Here is a 24,716-nt window from a genome sequence, read left to right as displayed (position 1 = left end):
AGCGCCAGGTCAAAGATAGTCCGAGGTGCGAATAGCGATACACACCGCTGCTGCCACCCGCGGAAGGAGAGGATAACGGCATAATCGCGATAACCGCGGGAGAGTAAACACAGAATCGCATCGAAGATTTAATGCAGTTCATAGCATGGGCCAGCCGTGGCTCACACTTTTTTTTATCAGATATTTGACATAAATACTTGTGTCGGCCTGCAGATTACTGCTTCAGTAAGGGAACAGAACACTGGCAGTTTTACGAACTGGAGCTGACTTCTGCCCCTCTTTATAATTCTTTACTAACTTGCTTCACCGATTTTCACTGCCTCCGCTGATCTCTAAGCTTTCCACTATAGTTGCCACTACAGGTGAAAATCAACTGAAAGAGTAAATTAGCTCAAACACACTGAAAATTGTCAAGGAAAACATTCCAGATTAAAAAGTGCCTGAGAACTTATTCTTTTACCATCAATGCTGCATCCACTGTGACTGCATTATCACTGATACCTGTTAAAAGTGACAGAGCAATTGACATCTGAACCATTCCATAAAAATGTTTATTGTGGATATAAAAAAGATCGATATAGCAGTACACTGTAAGATCATCCAAGTAAAGGTCCCAAAAACAGTATCATTTACTGACTGTTATAATGGCCAGATAATGTTAAAAACAGAAGTTGGTTGAAACCATAAGTGAATAGCAATTAAGTCCTAAGTTCAGATTAGAATATTTATCTTCAGGATAGGTTAGTCACCTATGGTGGCAGCGTATTTATTGCAGTAAAGTAGTTCATAATAGTTAACAAGATTATCATGGATTCCAAATGTGAATTAATCTGGCTGAATTTAAGCAACAAAAGCCAGTCAAAAATGGTTATCTGATGCTTTTATAGACCACCTGAGTCAGGAGCTATAGTACTTGAGAGAACTTGCAGAAAATCGTCAATAGCTTTTCTGATTGGCCATTATAATGGAGGACAACTTCAACTAGCCATGTACAGATTGGGAAAGTCATGCTGTCAAAACTGGTGCTAGAAACAGATTCAAATGACATTCTGAACATCTTGACCGTTTACTTTGGGCAGATAATTGCAGAACCAACTTGAGAAGGTAACATCTTAGACCTCCAGCAAACAAACAAACCTGAACTTACAGACTCTGTTCACGTAGAGCAAGGTATAAGTGATCCTAAGGCTGTGACAGCAACTATGACTACAGGTATTATAAGCCACGTTAGTTACTTGTAGTGAGTCTCTGTTTCGATGACTGTCATACACACAATCATTCTGCGAAAGGTAACACGTGTGACACTTGTGATACTTATCTACAGCTGCAACAGTACTCCGCGATGTGTGGCGGGGGGTACTTGTGGTATGAGTGACTGGTGCCGCTTCCCTGTTCGACTCGCGAATGGAGGGCAGGAAGAACGATTGGCGGTAAACCCATGTATTGGCTGCAATTTCTCGAATTTTCCCCCGATAGTCTGTACGCGAGAGGTATGTAGGGGGATTTAATATGCTGTCTTCTCAAAAAGTTCTGTCTCGCAATTTCAACAGTGAATTTCTCCGTGGTGCACAACGCGCCTCCGTGACGCTCTCGTGCCGACCACACGACTCCGTGCCGCTGGTCGTCCGATCTTCTATCAGTGCTACCTGGTAAGGTGTGTGCGTGTGTTTGAAGTTTACGGGCGCTAAACAGCGTGGTCATCAGCGCCCAAACGCATAAAAACAGGAACACATGCAGTGAAGGGACTAAGACAAACAGCGAACAAGGAGAACGGCTAAAACACACAGACCTGACGCAGTTCCAAATCCTCACACACAGAGGCAAAACGAGAGGAGAAGGGACACACTAAAAAGGAAAGGAAACACAAGGAAAAGAGAACAGAAACCGAAGGGAAACAAGGAGGTAATCGTGACTGGCTGACCCCTTACCTAAAACCTGGGTGAGCCAGTCACCCAACAGCACATTAAAACCCTCTCCCTAAAATCCGAGGCAACAAATTGGACAGGACACAAAACCGTAAGACCTTAACTACAGTCGTTGCGTCATCTTGTAAGATAGAGGGCAAATCCGGTGGCAAGGAAACCACCGCCCTCTGGTCAGAGAATAAAAGACAGTCAAGTAAAATGTGGCGGACAGTAATCTGGACGCCACAAGAACTGCAGATTGGGGGGTCCTCCCGCCGGAGTAAAAAACCGTGCGTTAAGGGACTGTGCCCGATGCGGAGGCGAGTGAGGAGAACCTCATCCCGCCTGCATGACTGGTAGGACGTACGCCATGGCCGCGTGGTGGCCTTGACCAGACGCAGCTTATTGTCACCGACTGCCAGCCACTCCTCGTCCCACTGACGCATAACACGAAAACGCAGGAGGGAGGTAACAGCATGGAGGGGGACGGCACATTCAACAACGTGAGGGAGGGAACATGCATCTTTGGCAGCCACATCCGCCAGTTCGTTTCCCCTAATACCCACGTACCCCGGCACCCAGCAGAAGGACACCTCCTTCCCCTGCCGTTGCAGGTGGAGGAGGGCATCATGGATGTTCTGGACGAACCTGGTAAGGATCTCAGAGTAATGAACAGTATTCGAGAATAGGTTGAACAAGTGTCCCATTTCCTTCGTGGATGAGTCACATTTCCTCGACTTTCTTCCTACGAAAGTCTGTTATCTGCTTTCTCCACCATTCGTTTTATGTGGTCATTCCACATTCTAGATAGCTACTCCTATTTTACGGATGATACTGTTCGCAGCGGTTTGTCATTAGTAATGTGTTTGTACAGTAGTGGATTTCTGTTCATACGTATCCACAATACGTTACATTTATTTGCCTTCAGGGTCAAGAGCGACGCTGGGGAAGGAGGTGATTTTCTGCGGGTACGAGAGCACGAGGGTATCGTGGGCAACGCAAGGGCGGATCTAGCAGCCAGCGAAGCGCGTCGTGATCCTCAGTTGTTTCAGTGTGCCCCTCCCCCGCATGCTGTGGCTCCGCAGTCTTGCGTCGGTGGGAGGACGAGTGGTTCGAAGCGGCACACGACGAGCTCTGTCTAGCAAAGCCAACAGCCAAGTCGACGGGACGAGGTCCTACTTACAAGGGAACCTCCCCATCGCACGCCCCTCAGATTTAGTTATAAGTTGGCACAGTGGATACGCCTTGAAAAACTGAACACAGATCAATCGAGAAAACGGGAAGAAGTTGTGTGGAACTATGGAAAAATAAGCAAAATATACAAACTGAGTAGTCCATGAGAAAGATAGGCAACATAAAGGACAGTCTAGTCTCAGGAGCGCCGTGGTCCCGTGGTTAGCGTGAGCAGCTGCGGAGCAAAAGGTACTTGCTTCAAGTCTCCCTTCGACCGAAAAGTTTTTCTTTATTTTCGCAAAGTTATGATCTCTCCGTTCGTTCATTGACGTCTCTGTTCACTGTAATAAGTTTAGTGTCTGTGTTTTGCGACCGCACCGTAAAACCTTGCGATTAGTAGACGAAAGGACGTGCATCTCCAATGGGAACCGAAAACATTTGATCGCAAGGTCATAGGCCAACCGATTCCTCCACAGGAAAACACGTCTGATATATTCTATACGACACTGGTGACGGCATGTGCGTCAGTTGACAGGAATATGTTGTCGACCCACCTAACTTGTACACTTGGCGAATGGGTAAAAAGATTCTTCTACGTTGCCCGATTTAGGTTTTCTCCCAAGAAAGTGATGAAAACATAAGAGTTTGTCACACAAACTGCAACAAATGGGTGCAAGAGTTTCACAGTCGCACAGTTTTCCCTGTGCTCTGTCAAAACCTATGTTTTTAACGTTTTCAAATTTTTCCGTGTGTAGACCGTCAAATCCTGCATATGTCCAAGCAAATCTGAACATGTCCTGGAATTTTGGAGAGCGAAGTTGATTATGTGTGAGTGCCTGAACTTTATAAATTGTCTGAAAATAAAAAATTAAACTTTTCTCTTGAAGGAAGACTTGAACCAAGAACCTCTCATTCCGCAGCTGCTCACGCTAACCACGGGACCACGGCGCTCCGGAGTTCAATTCAACATTGATGTTGCTTATCTTGCGCATGGACTACTCAGTTTGTATATTCTGATTATTTTTTCATAGTTACACACAACTTCTTCCTGTTTTCTCGATTGATCTATGTTCAGTTTTTCAAGGCCGATCCACTGTGGCAACTTATAACTAAATCTGAGGGGGGTGCGATGGGGATGTTCCCTTGTCAGTGCCATTCTCGTGGGCCACAGCCCTGTGACGCGTGCATTCTTGCTCCGGCGAGAGGACCCTCCAACGTGTGGCGCTCGTGGGATACAGACCACTGTACGCCACATTTTATTGGACCGCGGTTTTATTTTCCGACCAGCAGGCCGCGGCGGATTTGGCAACGGATCTGCCCTTTGTTTTAAGTAATGTCCAAACGAATGTGATTCGAGTTTTAAAGTTTTGCGAATTCTCCAATATTTTTCCCGAGATTTTGTTGATGCGTTAGCAAGGTCACTGTATCACTCGTGTTTCTTGTAAGTGGTTAGCGAGTGACATTTCTCTGTGTCTTTTTTTTTTGCCCGTTTGTCGTTTTACTTGTGTTTTAATCTCATGTATTGCTGCTTTTACTCTTTCTCTGTTGTTTTAGAGCCTGTGAGAGGAAGTGACTGTGTGGGTCATTTGAGTCCGTGGGTGTGCAACTAATTTAGAGATTTCCTTCATATTCATTTGTTTTAATGACAGAAAAGTCCCTGATAACCTCGCCGTTGAGCGTCCGCAAGTTCCAGACGCAAACACACACACACACACTGTGTGTGTACACTGCCGCAGCCTGCACCTTTCATCACTCCTCTCTCCTCTGCGCAGCTGCAGCCGTTCGTGTCCCGCTGTTTCGTTCGACAGTACTCGAGAGCTGCCGCTCGCACGCCTTTGCGCGAGCCGGGGGCAGTGATTGTCCAGGTCACTCGTCCAACAGTCGTAAGCAGTCGAAAATGTACCGACACTTTGATAACAATATCAGTTTGGGTGTTTCCCGTCGAATGGCAGGACAACAGGGACTGATTAAGGGGTTTATTCGCGGAGGGTACCCGTAATTGCAAACAGTGGATAGACGAGTATCGTCATCTTTAGCCAGTAGCATCCGTTGGCCGGTTATGTTATTACTTAAACAATTATTAAGACTCCTGTCAAATTTTATGCCGTTGTAATTTCGTTTGGAAAATCTATACAGCTGTGGAAAAGTTCAGTGTGAAAATGGTATTAAATTTGTGAGCGTGTTTGTGTCTTCCCATTGTTAGGAAGTTTGTGACTTTCAAACTCAGTCAACGAAGTAAATAGTGAGAACTGTTATGTGGTGTCACCGCCAGACACCACACTTGCTAGTTGGTAGCCTTTAAATCGGCCGCGGTCCGCTAGTATACGTCGGACCCGCGTGTCGCCACTGTCAGTGATTGCAGACCGAGCGCCGCCACACGGCAGGTCTAAAGAGACGTCCTAGCACTCGCCCCAGTTGTACAGACGACTTTGCTAGCGATGCTACACTGACAACTACGCTCTCATTTGCCGAGACGATAGTTAGCATAGCCTTCAGCTACGTCATTTGCTACGACCTGCTGGCAAGGCGCCATGACCAGTTTATATTGAGATTATATAATGTATCAACAAGAGCGATGTTCTCCAATTATGGATTAAAGTTAAGTATTACATCGACTACGTACTTTATTTGCTACTCTAAATTCCCTTAACTGTTCCAGTCCTCACACCAGTCTGCGTGAGCTTAGCGCGTGCCTTTCGGCTACCCGTCCTAGTAGATTGGCTGTCGGGTCAGTCCACTACATGTTATCCTTTCAGTTAAATTGGAGGTGGCTGTAGTGGTGTGGCAGGTGGAGCACCAGTTCTGGGCAGCGCCGGGCATTCCAGGACGCTCCCTGATCGCCCGAGCGCGCTACTTACTGAGTACCGGGAAACTCAGAGCAGCCCTTGCGATCCATAAAACAATCTTTGATTGCAAATTATGTTATTCAATTCACTAATCGATTTTGTTCAGTTCTCTAACTATGAGAGTCGCGGATAAAATTTGTATTTGCGACTTTTACTAAATTTAGGAAGACAGAGCAATGGTGTACACAACTATCGAAACAGTTTATTGAACCGAATAAAATAATTTGCCATCAAAGACTGCTTTTGTTACCACGTACTCTCAGACATTGGCTCGCTATTGCCTTCGAGGTGATAAACGCCTCTCATTCTTAGTCCTGGATTGTTTCCCTTTTTTTTTTTTTTTGGGACACAAACCTTCCATTAGTACTTTGGTTTTTTTCTATATCTGTGTGCTTTCACAAAAGACGGCAAATATTTCAAAGCGAAAAATGGTTTTCATTTTACAATGCTTAGACAAAGCAAAAGGATACATCGAACATAAAGAACGTAAATAGATAAAACTATTTTTATTAAAAAGCCCAGTTTCTCACAGCGAACAAATCAACTCTGTTCAAGAAAAGTCAGCTCTGAAAAATGGCTCTGACCACTATGCGACTGAACGTCTGAGGTCATCAGTCGCCTAGAACTTAGAACTAATTAAACCTAACTAACCGAAGGACATCACACACATCCATGCCCGAGGCAGGATTCGAACCTGCGACCGTAGCGGTCGCTCGGCTCCAGACTGTAGCGCCTAGAACCGCCCGCACGGCCACTCCGGCCGGCGAAAGTCAGCTCTATTGAAGGAAAAAAATACAGTTGTTTTAGACGTTAATTAGTTATTAGGAACAAGAAAAACATAATAGATCGAGTAAACAGTCTGCAGTGTCGGTTGTCGGTTTGATTTGGGGGAAGGGACCAAACACGAGGTCATCGGTCCCATCGGATGAGGGAAGCATGGGGAAGGAAGTCGGCCGTGGCCTTTTCAAAGGAACCATCCCAGCATTTCCCTGAAGCGATTTAGGGAAATCACGGAAAATGTAAATCAGGATGGATGGACACGGGTTTGAACCGTCGTCCTTCCGAATGAGGGTCCAGTGTGCTGATCACTGCGCCAGCTCGCTCGGTAGCTGTTGTGTATTGCCTTCTAAATATTGTTTGACGTGTTTGTATGTATGCGAAGGTCGAGGTGCATTTTTTCCGGTACGTGGGAAGACATTTGGAATTTCGTTTTGGTTAAGGAAGCACCGACCGTACGAGCACCAACAATTTGCTGACACTGTAATTCGCTCTGCTCCGACAGACCGTTCCGACCACGACTGCTGCTCGAGTCAAGTACAACGGCGCAACCCGCGTCTGTATGACCGAGCATGCATTTCTCGCGGTATTTTCAAATTTTTATTAGAGACGTTTTTGTTTGTTATTGTGCAATTACATGCACGAGTTTTCATCCACACTGTATATTGTGAGATGTAAAAGCACTCCGTCTTCAGGCCACAAGTGGCCCATCGGGACCATCCGACCGCCGTATCATCCTCAGATGAGGATGCGGATAGGAGGGGCGTGTGGTCAGCACACCGCTCTCCCGGTCGTTGTGATGGTTTTCTTTGACCGGAGCCGCTACTTTTCGGTCGAGTAGCTCCTCAATTGGCATCACGAGGCTGAGTGCACCCCGAAAAATGGCAACAGCGCATGGCGGCTGGATGGTCACCCATCCAAGTGCCGACCACGCCCGACAGCGCTTAACTTCGGTGATCTCACGGGAACCGGTGTATCCTCTGCGGCACGGCCGTTGCCATATTGTGAGACGTAAAGGTTCTGTAAATTAGGGTGAGAAATCGAACGAAATGTTACTACTCTGATAACGAGCCACTGGAGAACATGGCCCCCTTACAGCAAAATACGCAGAAAATGTCGCCGAATATAATGTGAAAGCTCGGGTTCAACCTGTGTGCGTACGGTGAGCAGTAGCGTCCCCGACACGCAACCCTGAGGAGCGCCGGACCCTGCCTCGGCTTCTGACGACGCCTGCCCGTTAAAAGCGACACGTTAACTGGACGCAGTCGCACAGTTGTGCGCGCCTGCATTACAGGGGACGAGGGACATTCCGCTGGCTCGCGGCAGAGACCAGACCTGACGAGGCGAGCAGGGGGTCGGGTCACGGAATGTGTGTCAGGCAGCGTCCCCCAGAGGCCTGCAGCTGCAGCTGGAACAGAGAGTGTGGCAGATAAACGCCGTCTGACGGCGGGCTGAAAGGCCGGGGAAAGCACGGGCTCCTGACCCGGCACTCTCTCACGGCAAGGTCGTCCCACCCACTGCTTGCGTACCTAGTCTGACCGCCCTCCGTACTAGCCGACACTACGGACGTTTTGCGTATAAAAAGCCAGCGATTCGACTTGTGTAATCGGGCACGAAAATATCTCGTTTCCATCGTACGTGAACAGCACTAGCGGATTAGGCCTTAGGCCTGTTACGGCTGGCCACCTGCTGCCCACAAGGAAGTACGAGGAACGATCTACGAGGGCTGTTCGGAAAGTGGGCGCGAAACGGAAGACACCGTGAAAATCCGATAAAGTTTTGCACAGACCTGTCGGGCAGTGTCTGTGGCACGCCTGCCGATATCGTCACGTTGCCCTTTTCAGTTCTGACCGCACATTGGGCAAGTGAAGATGCCTGGATATACAGGGTGATTCAAAAAGAATACCACAACTTTAAAAATGTGTATTTAATGAAAGAAACATAATATAAACTTCTGTTATACATCATTACAAAGAGTATTTAAAAAGGTTTTTTTTCACTCAAAAACAAGTTCAGAGATGTTCAATATGGCCGCCTCCAGACACTCGAGCAATATCAACCCGATACTCCAACTCGTTCCACACTCTCTGTAGCATATCAGGCGTAACGGTTTGGATAGCTGCTGTTATTTCTCGTTTCAAATCATCAATGGTGGCTGGGAGAGGTGGCCGAAACACCATATCCTTAACATACCCCCATAAGAAAAAATCCCAGGGGTTAAGATCAGGGCTTCTTGGAGGCCAGTGATGAAGTGCTCTGTCACGGGCTGCCTGGCGGCCGATCCATCGCCTCGGGTAGTTGACGTTCAGGTTTCATAACTAACCTTTTTCGTAGGACTCTCCATACAGTTGATTGTGGAATTTGCAGCTCTCTGCTAGCTCTGCGAGTCGATTTTCCTGGGCTGCGAACAAATGCTTGCTGGATGCGTGCTACATTTTCATCACTCGTTCTCGGCCGTCCAGAACTTTTCCCTTTGCACAAACACCCATTCTCTGTAAACTGTTTATACCAACGTTTAATACACCACCTATCAGTAGGTTTAACACCATACTTCGTTCGAAATGCACGCTGAACAACTGTCGTCGATTCACTTCTGCCGTACTCAATAACACAAAAAGCTTTCTGTTGAGCGGTCGCCATCTTAGCATCAACTGACGCTGACGCCTAGTCAACAGCGCCTCAAGCGAACAAATGTACAACTAAATGAAACTTTATAGCTCCCTTAATTCGCCGACAGATAGTGCTTAGCTCTGCCTTTTGTCGTTGCAGAGTTTTAAATTCCTAAAGTTGTGGTATTCTTTTTGAATCACCCTGTATAGTGCCCGTTGAGAGATTCCGGCCTACATAACATAACTGTCATGCATTTCCTGCTTCGTGGCAGTCCTCGTCGGCATTTTACAGTAGCAATGAAGATGCTCCGGCATCGTTTTGGGATGGAAAGTATTTGATCACTCGCAATACATATCGTAATTGGCTCCCACTGACGGTCCATAAAAAAAAAATAAAAAATAAACCATTGCATTAAAAAAGCGATCAGTTCATAGTGCTGTGGAATGCGGGAAAAAAACAGCAAATTGGCATTCATAAGAAGAAGAACAACACCAAAAATGCAACAGGAGCGTAATATGTAAGAAATTGTCCACGCAACCTGCCACTGATGATGCCTTGCAGAACATGGCACTAAAATTGTGTTTTATTCAGTTGCTGTCAAACGGTTCATAAGTAAAAATTATCAATATACCGTAATATTGCACGCAACTGAGGAGGACAGGACTACAAAAGTTGAAGATGGCTCCCACTGAGTTTGATCTCTGCCCACATGAACCGCTGGCTAAGAAAACTGTAGTTTGGCACACACAGATCAGCTTAGAGAATTGGGTGACTGTCTTCTATGACGGGGGTACTGGAAAGCTGATACAAAGCTACGACAAAGGTCTAAGTCGGAACGGCGACTATGTATACATATGTAGCTGAAAGTGTAGCTAACTGTTGCAACTGAAACATTATTGATTTTCACAGTGGTTTTCACTTCGAGACCGATCGGACCTTACTTTGTGAAGGTCCTCGTTTGGTGGTCGGGAGCACGTGATCAGTACGCTGCCAATCCCACCAGCCGTTACTGTCAGAAGATGAATTAAGGAATTTTGTGAGCCACAACACTTATTGACGTAAACATCAGTTTGTTTAGTTATCGGTTTCGATCGTTTTGATCATATTGACATTGATCTGTCTTCTTGAAGTTAATATAGAAACGAAGTAATATAGGAATTATATGGAGTAAAACCACGATAAAACAATAACCTCACATACCCTTAATGTTGGTCGTCGCTTGCGTACTGTGCTTACAAAACTTGTGCAAACAGCTGATGGAGGCGTGTCCGCTAGATGTCGTCGACCAGAAACATCTAGCGGCCACTCCACACGCACCTGATACAGATTTTACTACAAGTGAGATTGACACTTATGGCTACATATTTTAATTGCGTTCTCTGTTAACTTGAAAAAGACAGATCAGTGTGAACAAGATCTAAACCGATTAGGGAATAAACGAAAATTTGCGATCAGTGACTGGATCAGCGTGAGCTTTATCTGAATGAATCAGGATGTTGCCTCTTTTTCTTCATTCAAGTAGTTCCTCGTTTGGTCCCAAAAGGACTGAGCTGACGTGGTGTCAGGGCCTCCTTACCTCAGGAAAAAATCTGAGGAGGGATCGGGAATCGAACCCAGGTCCTTTCGCACCAGAGGTGGCAACGCTAACCATTTTTTTTCTGTGTTTTTGTAGACGGTATTCGAACCACCGATCACGATGGGTAGTTTTTATTTTCAGTCTATTACGCTATTGTATCGTTGGCAAAATATATGTAATTACAGTATTAATGTCAATCATTCATATATTACTTACTTTGTCTCTGAATAATTATAATCGTCTCGTTGTTGTTGTTGTGCTCTTCAGTCCTGAGACTGGTTTGATGCAGCTCTCCATGCTACTCTATCCTGTGCAAGCTTCTTCATCTCCCAGTACCTACTGCAACCTACATCCTTCTGAATCTGCTTAGTGTATTCATCTCTTGGTCTCCCCCTACGATTTTTACCCTCCACGCTGCCCTCCAATACTAAATTGGTGATCCCTTGATGCCTCAGAACATGTCCTACCAACTGATCCCTTCTTCTGGTCAAGTTGTGCCACAAACTTCTCTTCTCCCCAATCCTATTCAATACCTCCTCATTAGTTACGTGATCTACCCATCTAATCTTCAGCATTCTTCTGTAGCACCACATTTCAAAAGCTTCTATTCTGATCTTGTCCAAACTATTTACCGTCCATGTTTCACTTCCATACATGGCTACACTCCACACAAATACTTTCAGAAATGACTTCCTGACACTTAAATCTATACTCGATGTTAACAAATTTCTCTTCCTCAGAAACGCTTTCCTTGCCATTGCCAGTCTACATTTTATATCCTCTCTACTTCGACCATCATCAGTTATTTTGCTCCCCAAATAGCAAAACTCCTTTACTACTTTAAGTGTCTCATTTCCTAATCTAATACCCTCAACATCACCCGACTTAATTCGACTACATTCCATTATCCTCGTTTTGCTTTTGTTGATGTTCATCTTATATCCTCCCTTCAAGACACCATCCATCCGTTCAACTGCTCTTCCAAGTCCTTTGCTGTCTCTGACAGAATTACAATGTCATCGGCGAACCTCAAAGTTTTTATTTCTTCTCCATGGATTTTAATTCCTACTCCAAATTTTTCTTTTGTTTCCTTCACTGCTTGCTCAATATACAGATTGAATAACATCGGGGATAGGCTACAACCCTGTCTCACTCCCTTCCCAACCACTGCTTCCTTTTCATGCCCCTCGACTCTTATAACTGCCATCTGGTTTCTGTACAAATTGTAAATAGCCTTTCGCTCCCTGTACTTTACCCCTGCCACCTTTAGAATTTGAAAGAGAGTATTCCAGTCAACATTGTCAAAAGCTTTCTCTAAGTCTACAAATGCTAGAAACGTAGGTTTGCCTTTCCTTAATCTTTCTTCTAAGATAAGTCGTAAGGTCAGTATTGCCTCACGTGTTCCAGTATTTCTACGGAATCCAAACTGATCTTCCCCGAGGTCGGCTTCTACTAGTTTTTCCATTCGTCTGTAAAGAATTCGTGTCAGTACTTTGCAGCTGTGGATTATTAAACTGATTGTTCGGTAATTTTCACATCTGTCAACGCCTGCTTTCTTTGGGATTGGAGTTATTATATTCTTCTTGAAGTCTGAGGGTATTTCGCCTGTTTCATACATCTTGCTCACCAGATGGTAGAGTTTTGTCAGGACTGGCTCTCCCAAGGCCGTCAGTAGTTCCAATGGAATGTTGTCTACTCCCGGGGCCTTGTTTCGACTCAGGTCTTTCTGTGCTCTGTCAAACTCTTCACGCAGTATCGTATCTCCCATTTCATCTTCATCTACATCCTCTTCCATTTCCATAATATTGTCCTCAAGTGCATCGCCTTTGTATAGACCCTCTATATACTCCTTCCACCTTTCTGCTTTCCCTTCTTTACTTAGAACTGGGTTTCCATCTGAGCTCTTGATGTTCATACAAGTGGTTCTCTTATCTCCAAAGGTATCTTTAATTTTCCAGTAGGCAGTATCTATCTTACCCCTAGTGAGATAAGCCTCTACATCCTTACATTTGTCCTCTAGCCATCCCTGCTTAGCCATTTTGCACTTCCTGTCGATCTCATTTTTGAGACGTTTGTATTCCTTTTTGCCTGCTTCATTTACTGCATTTTTATATTTTCTCCTTTCATCAATTAAATTCAATATTTCTTCTGTTACCCAAGGATTTCTGCTAGCCCTCGTCTTTTTACCTACTTGATCCTCTGCTGCCTTCACTACTTTATCCCTCAAAGCTACCCATTCTTCTTCTACTGTATTTCTTTCCCTCATTCCTGTCAATTGTTCCCTTATGCTCTCCCTGAAACTCTGTACAACCTCTGATTCTTTCAGTTTATCCAGGTCCCATCTCCTTAAATTCCCACCTGTTTGCAGTTTCTTCAGTTTTAATCTACAGGTCATAACCAATAGATTGTGGTCAGAGTCCATATCTGCCCCTGGAAATGTCTTGCAATTTAAAACCTGGTTCCTAAATCTCTGTCTTACCATTATACACTCCTGGAAATGGAAAAAAGAACACATTGACACCGGTGTGTCAGACCCACCATACTTGCTCCGGACACTGCGAGAGGGCTGTACAAGCAATGATCACACGCACGGCACAGCGGACACACCAGGAACCGCGGTGTTGGCCGTCGAATGCCGCTAGCTGCGCAGCATTTGTGCACCGCCTCCGTCAGTGTCAGCCAGTTTGCCGTGGCATACGGAGCTCCATCGCAGTCTTTAACACTGGTAGCATGCCGCGACAGTGTGGACGTGAACCGTATGTGCAGTTGACGGACTTTGAGCGAGGGCGTATAGTGGGCATGCGGGAGGCCGGGTGGACGTACCGCCGAATTGCTCAACACGTGGGGCGTGAGGTCTCCACAGTACATCGATGTTGTCGCCAGTGGTCGGCGGAAGGTGCACGTGCCCGTCGACCTGGGACCGGACCGCAGCGACGCACGGATGCACGCCAAGACCGTAGGATCCTACGCAGTGCCGTAGGGGACCGCACCGCCACTTCCCAGCAAATTAGGGACACTGTTGCTCCTGGGGTATCGGCGAGGACCATTCGCAACCGTCTCCATGAAGCTGGGCTACGGTCCCGCACACCGTTAGGCCGTCTGCCGCTCACGCCCCAACATCGTGCAGCCCGCCTCCAGTTGTGTCGCGACAGGCGTGAATGGAGGGACGAATGGAGACGTGTCGTCTTCAGCGATGAGAGTCGCTTCTGCCTTGGTGCCAATGATGGTCGTATGCGTGTTTGGCGCCGTGCAGGTGAGCGCCACAAACAGGACTGCATACGACCGAGGCACACAGGGCCAACACCCGGCATCATGGTGTGGGGAGCGATCTCCTACACTGGCCGTACACCACTGGTGATTGTCGAGGGGACACTGAATAGTGCACGGTACATCCAAACCGTCATCGAACCCATCGTTCTACTATTCCTAGACCGGCAAGGGAACTTGCTGTTCCAACAGGACAATGCACGTCCGCATGTATCCCGTGCCACCCAACGTGCTCTAGAAGGTGTAAGTCAACTACCCTGGCCAGCAAGATCTCCGGATCTGTCCCCCATTGAGCATGTTTGGGACTGCATGAAGCGTCGTCTCACGCGGTCTGCACGTCCAGCACGAACGCTGGTCCAACTGAGGCGCCAGGTGGAAATGGCATGGCAAGCCGTTCCACAGGACTACATCCAGCATCTCTACGATCGTCTCCATGGGAGAATAGCAGCCTGCATTGCTGCGAAAGGTGGTTATACACTGCACTAGTGCCGACATTGTGTATGCTCTGTTGCCTGTGTCTATGTGCCTGTGGTTCTGTCAGTGTGATCATGTGATGTATCTGACCCGAGGAATGTGTCAATAAAGTTTCCCCTTCCTGGGACAATGAATTCACGGTGTTCTTATTTCAATTTCCAGGAGTGTATAATCTATCTGATACCTTTTAGTATCTCCAGGGTTCTTCCATGTATACAACCTTCTATCATGATTCTTAAACCAAGTGTTAGCTATGATTAAGTTGTGCTCTGTGCAAAATTCTACCAGGCGGCTCCCTCTTTCATTTCTTAGCCCCAATCCATATTCACATACTACGTTTCCTTCTCTCCCTTTTCCTACACACGAATTCCAGTCACCCATGACTATTAAATTTTCATCTCCCTTCACTATCTGAATAATTTCTTTTATTTCATCATACATTTCTTCAATTTCTTCGTCATATGCAGAGCTAGTTGGCATATAAAGTTGTACTACTGTAGTAGGTGTGGGCTTCGTATCTATCTTGGCCACTATAATGCGTTCACTATGCTGTTTGTAGTAGCTTACCCGCATTCCCATTTTCCTATTCATTATTAAACCTACTCCTGCATTACCCCTACTTGACTTTGTATTTATAACCCTGTATTCGCCTGACCAAAAGTCTTGTTCCTCCTGCCACCGAACTTCACTAATTCCCACTATATCTAACTTTAACCTATCCATTTCCCTTTTTAAATTTTCTAACCTACCTGCCCGATTAAGGGATCTGACATTCCACGCTCCGATCCGTAGAACGCTGGTTTTCTTTCTCCTGATAACGACATCCTCTTGAGTAGTTCCCGCCCGGAGATCCGAATGGGGGACTATTTTACCTCCGGAATATTTTACCCAAGAGGATGCCATCATCATTTAATCATACAGTAAAGCTGCATGCCCTCGGGAAAAATTATGGCCGTAGTTTCCCCTTGCTTTCAGCCGTTCGCAGTACCAGCACAGCAAGGCCGTTTTGGTTATTGTTACAAGGCCAGATCAGTCAATCATCCAGACTGTTGCCCTTGCAACTACTGAAAAGGCTGCTGCCCCTCTTCAGGAACCACACGTTTGTCTGGCCTCTCAACAGATACCCCTCCGTTGTGGTTGTACCTACGGTACGGCTATCTGTATCGCTGAGGCACGGAAGCCTCCCCACCAACGGCAAGGTCCATGGTTCATGGGGGGGTGGGGGGGGGGGTGGGGGGGGGTTTCAAGTCTTAGTTCGAGTTTTATTTTCTTTCTAAGGACTTTGTCATTTTCGTTTGTAATTACTTGCAGTATCAGTGACCGGCGTGCGAGAGATGACACGTCATGGTTCTGCCGAGGCCTAAACGGCTACCGTCGCGGCCTCGGGACCCACCGAGTCCCCACCGTACTTCGCCCTCAGCAGCTATCCCCTACTTGTTGCCATCGCCCTTACACGCTCCACAACAATAAATTGAGCAGCTACATGTTTCTTATCCTACACCCGACTTTGGCAAATAGATGTTTAGCATATTCACAAATTGTAGTTTCTGATCTTTCACTGAGAGTGTGCGAAAATACTCTTTATTCCTTATACGTTTGGAATTCCAGTAGGCTGTCATCTCCTTTCTGGATAATAATGTAATTGCCACAATTCCGAAACCCACATTATCGCGTTGTTTTTCATGTAGGGATTATATGGAGGGATGTCCTTCCATATATTAAATAGCGACCACATGTAAATCTCTGTGAGAGTGTGTTGACACAGATTTGTGTTGCATAAACCAATAGCATTTAGTCTGTCATTTGTACTTATACATTATTGACGACTCTGTACCAGAGTCCTTCACTTCACTTGATAAAACATTTGTAGTGAGGTTTTTCCAGACTGTCTTCAAATTCTCATCTGGATATTTCTGTTCAATTTTGTTCCGTTACATATTCTACATTATCATTTCTACGATCGTACGGTTGTTTGTGTCTGACTGTTTTCTTCGCTTGTTTCTTATGTAGCTGATTTCGATGTAAAATTGTCGCACATATTTTATTTTAGGATCGATCGATGCGACATTCGTCGGCGGATCGAGGCTCTTGGGCTCTGTCGCTTTCAGCAGTGCAGCAGTGACGGTGTCTAGATGATTTTCAATGCACTCGAAGTTTCTCTTTAAATACAAGACCCAGGCCTCCTTCGCCCATCTTTAGTGTTAAAGCGCTAGATGCGACGCGCAATAGGCGCCATATATAACCACATACGTCAGACATTTTCGACTTCGCTATCCCTTTGGGAATTGGCGAACGTAGTCCTAAATAAAGCGCTTTTGCCAGAGTAGTTCTATAAACAAATCGAACCTTCTGCAGGCCTGTGCATCTCTTTTCTCCTGTGGAGGATCTAATACGAGGGCTGTCCAGAAAGTAACTTCTGATCGGTCGTTAAATGGAAACCACAGTGAAAACAAGAAACGTTTTATTTGTAACAGTTAGGTACACCTTCCACCTACGCCTCTACACAGTCGCCACTCCAACTTGGAGATTTCTCGTAGTGTTGTGTCAAATTCCCAATATCCTCGTCACAGAAAGCAGCCGCCTGTGCTGTCGGCCAGTTATCTGCACTGGTCTGCAGCTCGTTGTTGTTGTTGTTGTTGTGGTCTTCAGTCCTGAGACTGGTTTGATGCAGCTCTCCATGCTACTCTATCCTGTGCAAGCTTCTTCATCTCCCAGTACCTACTGCAGCCTACATACTTCTGAATCTGCTTAGTGTATTCATCCCTTGGTCTCCCCCTACGATTTTTACCCTCCACGCTGCCCTCCAATACTAAATTGGTGATCCCTTGATGCCTCAGAACATGTCCTACCAACCGATCCCTTCTTCTGGTCAAGTTGTGCCACAAGCTTCTCTTCTCCCCAATCCTATTCAATACTTCCTCATTAGTTACGTGATCTACCCAACTAATCTTCAGCATTCTTCTGCAGCACCACATTTCGAAAGCTTCTATTCTCTTCTTGTCCAAACTATTTATCGTCCATGTTTCGCTTCCATACATGGCTACACTCCACACAAATACTTTCAGAAATGACTTCCTGACACTTAAATCTATACTCGATGTTAACAAATTTCTCTTCTTCAGAAACGCTTTCCTTCCCTTGCCAGTCTACATTTTATATCCTCTCTACTACGACCATCATCAGTTATTTTGCTCCCCAAATAGCAAAACTCCTTTACTACTTTAAATGTCTCATTTCCTAATCTAATACCCTCAACATCACCCGACTTAATTCGACTACATTCCATTATCCTCGTTTTGCTTTTGTTGATGTTCATCTTATATCCTCCTGTCAAGACACTGTCCGTTCCGTTCAACTCGTTTTGCTTTTGTTGATGTTCATCTTATATCCTCCTTCCAAGGCACTGTCCATTCCGTGCGAACGGCTGAAAGCAAGGGGAAACTACGGCCGTAATTTTTCCCAAGGGCATGCAGCTCGTTGTCTGTGGAAAAATTTTGCCTTCATAGCCAGCGGTTCTTGTGAGCAGAGATGACACTCAAGGGGAGCCAGTTACGGACTGTGTTGTGGGTGATCAAACGCTTCACACTGGAAACGCTGGAAACGCTTCATTGCCCCTGCAGTGTGCGGCGAGAATTGGCGTGTTGAAGGAACTGCACGACAGTTGTCTTATGTGGGCTGCATTCTCTGCTCCTGGTTAATACAGTGATGTCGTCAGCGTAGGCGTTTGTAACGTTTTTAGTGCCCATAATGCAACAGGTGATATAACGAGGCACTCTTGAAGGGTCGTTCTGGTCGTGGATCGTATCTTTAGACGCTCGAGCTGTTTTAGTTTTAAAGCCAGCAGTTTGGCTTTGATCTTTTTAATTTCCATGTAGTGCGCAGTGGAACCCGAAGGTTGATCGTAGAGCTCCCTGAGCCAGGTGTAGTAAAATTCTATCGTGTTTTTTGTTAAGTGGGCCCCTCCCTGTCCCATACATGATCACTGCAGAACTTAACTTCTTCTTTGCACACGTTGTCCACCAGACAGTATCAGAGTTGTACCTAGGACGGACTCTGTGACATGTACCCAAAATGATTCTTCTTACTGAATAAGAATAATATTTTCACTCTGCAGCGGAGTGTGCGCTGATATGAAACTTCCTGGCAGATTAAAACAGTGTACCGGACCGAGACTCGAACTGGGGACCTTTGCCTTTCGAGGGCAAATGCTCTACCACCTGAGCTACCCAAGCACGACTCACGACCCGTCCTCACAGCTTTAGTTCCCCCAGTACCTCGGGACTACTTCAGCAGAAGAGACACCTCGTTCCAGATTACGTGTTATATATATTCTGTCCAGACGGCTTGGTGACACGCTGGTGAGAAACGTAAACTTGACAGTAGATGGACAGATGAGTTCCCAAACTTCCTTCATTTGGAAATTTTTAACTAAATCAGAGAGTTCGCGAGAAAAAGTGAAATTTGGTGTCTGGTCCTTGTGAGTAAGTACACAGATCCGACCGCCACCTATTACCATGTGTGCGACGTCATCATTCAGGAGGTGCAAAATGTCTTGTTGAAAGAAGAATTATTACCAGGTGGAGCATCTCCCTGATTCTAAATATTTTAGAATTGCAACAGGTATGCCTTCCCTAATTAAAAAGGCTGTCCCACACGAATTTTCGGTTGCCACATTTAATTTCTCTCGATAGCCTGAAATGCGAAAATGCTTACGTCTTGTGACGTAGCCACATCCGTGTCTGATTCGTACAGGAACTCCTTCAAAGCACTGACTTTCACCGGAGATTGCATCCTGTTGATGTTTAAGGTTGTTATACTATACGTCCGATTAACGGTTGTAGAGGATGGAGGGGATAAATTATGTCAGTAATCAACCTCCTCAATTCAAATTGAAACGGGTACTCGGTGCGACAGTGAACGCTGAACTGACATTCGCACAGCAGAATCAGTCAGACAGAGGGCGATTCTCTCCTGAAGTAACTCGACATGCTGCACCTCTTACGCCTACATCTGCCGGCACCGTTGTACTCGCCGTGGCCTGCGTCGGAACGTCGTCTCCTTCAGTAGCATTTGCCCAGTCCGTGTTACGATCCACTTCGTCACTTGTACCTTTGCTCGGTACACGTTTTGCCGGGATCACAGTTTTGGCGATTGTCCCGTCGTTCGTCCCTCCTTCCGCACCAGAAACACTGCCACTGACTTCGCCCTCAACCTGTTTTGTGTTTTTGTTCTCGCCACGATCACTCTGTTCTGTCTCGTTTCGCTGCATCTGTGGCAGTTTCTCTCTAGTTTTAGGAGCCGACGTTTCTGCCTCGGGGTGAGCTATGCGTCTTTTGCTTCTCTCATTTCAAAGTCGATTCGGAATCGTCAGGCAACGCAGATTCAGTTTGTGCGCTCGTTACTGTGTCCCAGAGAGGTTTCAGTGAATTTGGGTGACCAGGTTGGACAGTGAGTGCAGTAGCGATACTTTGGTAGCCACCTCCTGACCGCGGCCGTCAGGCATCTCGTGGAGTGGGCGCAGGTGTGTGTCTGCAGCTTGGCAGGGGGCGGCCGCACAGTCGGCTCTATAGTAGAGATGGGGGATCCGCTCTTGAACTGATTCATAGAGTTGAATCTTTCAAAGGAGTGAACAATCAGTGATTCAGAAAAAAAGAACGGTAGCTCCAAACCTTTCCCACGGCAGAGAGAGAGAGAGAGAGAGAGAGAGAGAGAGACGGACGGAGCATATCAGCAGCGCCTCTGCTGGTCACAGCACAGTGCACGCCACACAACACAGCCAGCGCTGGCCTCTGCCCTGCTTCTACCTTTGCTGCCTGCATTGTGCAGTGCCCCATTGGATTTTGTGTTTCACATATGCCGTGCCGTCTCTGTGTGTCGTCTGCCGCGTGCAGTGTCTGGCGCAGCTTAACTTCGCATCGCACTCTGTCGGCAATCGTTTCAGTCGCACGTCCTGCCCTCTGGGCAGTTGATGCGAGCGACAGGACAGAGAGCCACCTAGCGGATAACATAGGAACTACTTGCAACAACCTGCTCGCAAGGGAACGGACGATTTGTCTCGGAGCGGGTGAGTTCACCGCTCCCCCCACCCTCGGAACTCGCCCGCTCCACGCTCACCCCACCGTTCTCGACTCTAGCCAGAGCGTTGAGCAAAGCGACTCAGGTGTCACTCTGGTCTCTGCGGTCTTAGCTCACGCAGTAATACAGCTCGCGGTTCGACCTGCTCTACTCAGTGCTTCTGCATCGGAGTTCGTCTCTACTGGATATTGTTCTTCGTTGTAATACTGCTATGTATATTACATTATTATGTTATGTATACATCATTTGTTTTTATTTTATTTTTATTTGTTTAAACTGATCAGATTAGGTTCCTGACGAGTCCTCTTACTATAGGATTTTTATTATGGACACTCGAATTTACGCTTTAATTACGAGCGAACCGATAAACGTATCGCAAAATGTGATACACCAATATTTTCCTTGTTTTATTCTGCGTAAGGCTATATGCAGCACTTTCGTTTTACAGTCAAATTCATATATTTTTTTCTTATTCTGGTACGGATTTTGCGATTTTAGGCGTCTTCGGAAGGAAACGTTCACTTTAAAAATATATGGCTTGTGATGTATTTGTATGAGGTTAATGAAATTTTAATACATTATAGCCAAATATATTGTTAATGTAAATCTCAAGTTACAACATTTTCTGATCACCCAAAAAACCACGATAGTCCAAAATAAATCAATAATCAAAAACTTTGTCATATCGTGGAAATTTCAATAAACAATACAAAATTCTTACTCATTGTCTGTGTTACTTCAAAATAGGATCAAATAAGATCAAAATACAGGTATAGTACTGGAATAAACCAAGTTTAAAGGGCATTGTGCCTTCCATTTATTTCCTATTGTAAATGAGTGGTGCGTCATGAAAAAGAGCTAATTCATTTCAGGGAGTGAACAGTTCTGATCTGATCTCTGAAAAGAACAGTTTTGCCCATCTCTAGTACAGACCCGGGCCGCAAGGCCATGGTCACCCCATGAAGGATCAAAAGTTACACCTAACGTACCCAAGTCCGTAGTATAAACTAACGCAGCTACAGCTGTTATGCTATAACATGTGCAGGCACACCTCCCGTTGACGATTCATTCAAATGTTTGACGAACAATACATTCAAAAATACATTCATTTTAAACATAGCTACCACAAAATATTTTTTACCTAGCTAGCAGTAGCATGACGCAGGAAATTATTCTTTCTTGTAAGCGCTCTGCATCAGATGTAGCCTTAAGAAAACGTGTATTCAACGACGACAACTAAGTGGAATGTAAAAGCAAACAGGTTTGTCGGCAGCTTCTCCAAATAATAGTATATATGTAGTATATAATACACGTTTTGTGCACTTATGGCATGTACTCAGTGTCTCTGAAACAATACGTGCTGCACGACGGAAATTACTTTCTGCTGAGGCACTTCATTTACATCTCAATGATACACGACTACTAGAGAACGGCAGTCAATCCACTTGTAAATTAACACTATGATATCGCAAATATTAGGCAACTCGTTACTATGAATGAGAAAAGCCTTAAGGTTTGCAACTAAACATGCTACTCCTAGCTACTACTGAACAAGAATTTGATTATTAACGTGTCTAGCCACGCGGGACTAGCCGAGCGGTGTAAGGCGCTGCAGTCATGGACTGTGCGGCTGCTCCCGGCGGAGGTTCGAGTCCACCCTCGGGCATAGGTGTGTGTGTTTGTCCTTAGGATAATTTAGGATAAGTAGTGTGTAAGCCTAGGGACTGATGATCTTAGCAGTTAAGTCCCATAAGATTTCACACACATTTGAACATTAACGTGTCTTCATGACCATGTGTGCGGCGTTCGATTCTCAGTCAGCATAGACGTTTTCGTCGCCTTATTTCTGGTTAAACGTTCGCACATCTCGCTAATGGTGGACCAACATTGGACATTTCTCATCTGTTCCTGGTTGGACAACGACGGTGGTAGGCGCCGGGTTCGAATCCTGGTCAGGCAATACAACTTCATTTAAAGTTCCAACCTCACTAGTGGTGACAAACTGATTTTACGTACTTATTCAACAATCCGATTAGGTGATGGGTTCGCATCCTTGTTACCAGCATTACATGATGGAATTTCAATTTTAAACATGTGCATCCCTTGTTCCTAGACAATGCAATAATACACAATGTCTTTCGAGGTTAATTACCAAGAAGGTAATTGTCATGTCAGGTTTCCTGGTTTCGTACAAACATTGTCATTTACGTTCAAGTTGAGAATTGATAACTGATATTGGTGCAAACGTCAATATTTGACGTCTCTTTCTGACTAGTGATCGAGTCTCGATAAGGCACAAAGCTTTGCTTGGTTAACAGTGGCTTTACGTTCTGGGTTTGCATCCGGATTCAGAACGAAGACGTTGGTCATGTCATTTAAAGTACAGCTTTGTGTACAAGTAACTGTTGATGTGTATTGTGAACAATAATATTACTCTTCAGTTGAAACTTCTGGGCTGAGGGGCCTTGGTCGATTTATAAAATTTCCACCTGACGTTTCGTCTCCATCTGCAGGAGACATCTTCTAAGGTCTTCCGGCTACTGCTTAGTATTACATGAAGTTGATGCGAAACGACTCCCTGTTGAACGTTTAATGACATTCAGCATGTGTTGGGTAAACCTATTAGACAGCAAAGAACTTGTTTCCAGTTGCCATACAACTTTATAAATCCATATACTGTCTCAAATATTTGATTGTGCCTAAGGATTACCGAACGATTTATATGACAAAATTAGTTGTCCCACAACATTTGAAATGTCACTTATTGTAATTAAGTTTAGTTTACGAACGTTAAGGACTGTCTGATCTCTTCTGTACTATCGTGGTGTTACTTTACATCTGAAAGGACTGTCATAAAGACCGGTGTTCTCTAGTAGTCTCTAGCGGTACCCATTGTGTAGCTTACAACGACTCTACTGTGGAGGGTTGCGACGATGTACAACACACATATGCTATGTCGGTTGCATACATTCACCCATTGGAATACAGGCGTGACCCACTTTTTTTGCTGTCGAGTGTACATTCTCAGAAACTAGCCTGTGCTACTCTGCTTTCTATTAGTTCCTCCGTTGTACGGCATGTGTCATTTTGCTTCAGAGGTAGCAGTGTTACTTCTTTTCATCTAATTCGTGTTTCCCAGTTATGATAGTATGTTCTCATTTCTGCTATCTTAATTATTTTCGCGTTTCTTCGGCTACTCTCAGTCTGTGGTGCGTTCATGAGACAGTTAATTCTACCAAACACGTCCTGTTATTCGTCTTCACTCTCTCTGAGGATAGCATTGTTGTCAGCGAATCTTGTCATCGATACCCTGCCAACCTGAATTTTAATCCCGGCTCTGCACCGTTCTTTCCTTTCAGTAATTGTATCTTCGTTGTACAGATTGAACAATAGACGGGGGAAAACCGCATCTCGCCTTGCACCCTGTTTAATCCCCTTATACCTATCTCGGTTTTCCATTCTTCTTTCCTCTCAGTTGGCTCTTGTACACATTACTAACAAGGGAACATCCCCATCGCACCCCCCTCAGATTTAGTTATAAGTTGGCACAGTGGATAGGCCTTGAAAAACTGAACACAGATCGATCGAGAAAACAGGAAGAAGTTGTGTGGAACTATGAAAAAATAAGCAAAATATACAAACTGGGTCGTCCATGCGTAAGATAGGTAATGTTAAGGGCAATATGAGGCGAGAAGCTCCGTGGTCCCGTGGTTAGCGTGAACAGCTGCGGAATGAGAGGTCCTCAGTTCAAATCTTCCCTCCACCGAAAATTTTAACTTTTTTATTTTCAGTTTATGTGAAAACCTCTTATGTTTTCATCACTTTTTTTGGAGTGATTATTACATCCACAAGAAAACTTAAATCGGGCAAGGTAGAAGAAACTTTTCACCCATTCGCCAAGTGTACTAGTTAGGTGGGTCGACAACATATTCCTGTCATGTGACGCACATGCTGTCACCAGTGTCGTATACAAAATATCTGACGTGTTTTCCTGTGGAGGAATCGGTTGACCTA

General features: G+C 45.4%; 1 protein-coding gene and 1 pseudogene across 1 annotated transcript in view; one reads left to right on the top strand and one right to left on the bottom strand.

Moving 5' to 3' along the window:
* The window catches only part of LOC126106643 (disheveled-associated activator of morphogenesis 1), a 440,404-nt gene that overhangs the window by 224,100 nt on the left and 191,588 nt on the right, over positions 1-24,716 (top strand). The gene's annotated exons all lie outside the window — the stretch shown is intronic.
* LOC126107153 (5S ribosomal RNA) lies at positions 7,583-7,699 on the bottom strand (annotated as a pseudogene).

Source organism: Schistocerca cancellata, chromosome 10 (genome assembly GCF_023864275.1).
Source record: "Schistocerca cancellata isolate TAMUIC-IGC-003103 chromosome 10, iqSchCanc2.1, whole genome shotgun sequence".
NCBI classification, from domain to species: Eukaryota; Metazoa; Arthropoda; class Insecta; order Orthoptera; family Acrididae; genus Schistocerca; species Schistocerca cancellata.
Note: the sequence above shows the minus strand (reverse complement) of the source record. Positions and strands in the feature narration are given on the sequence as shown.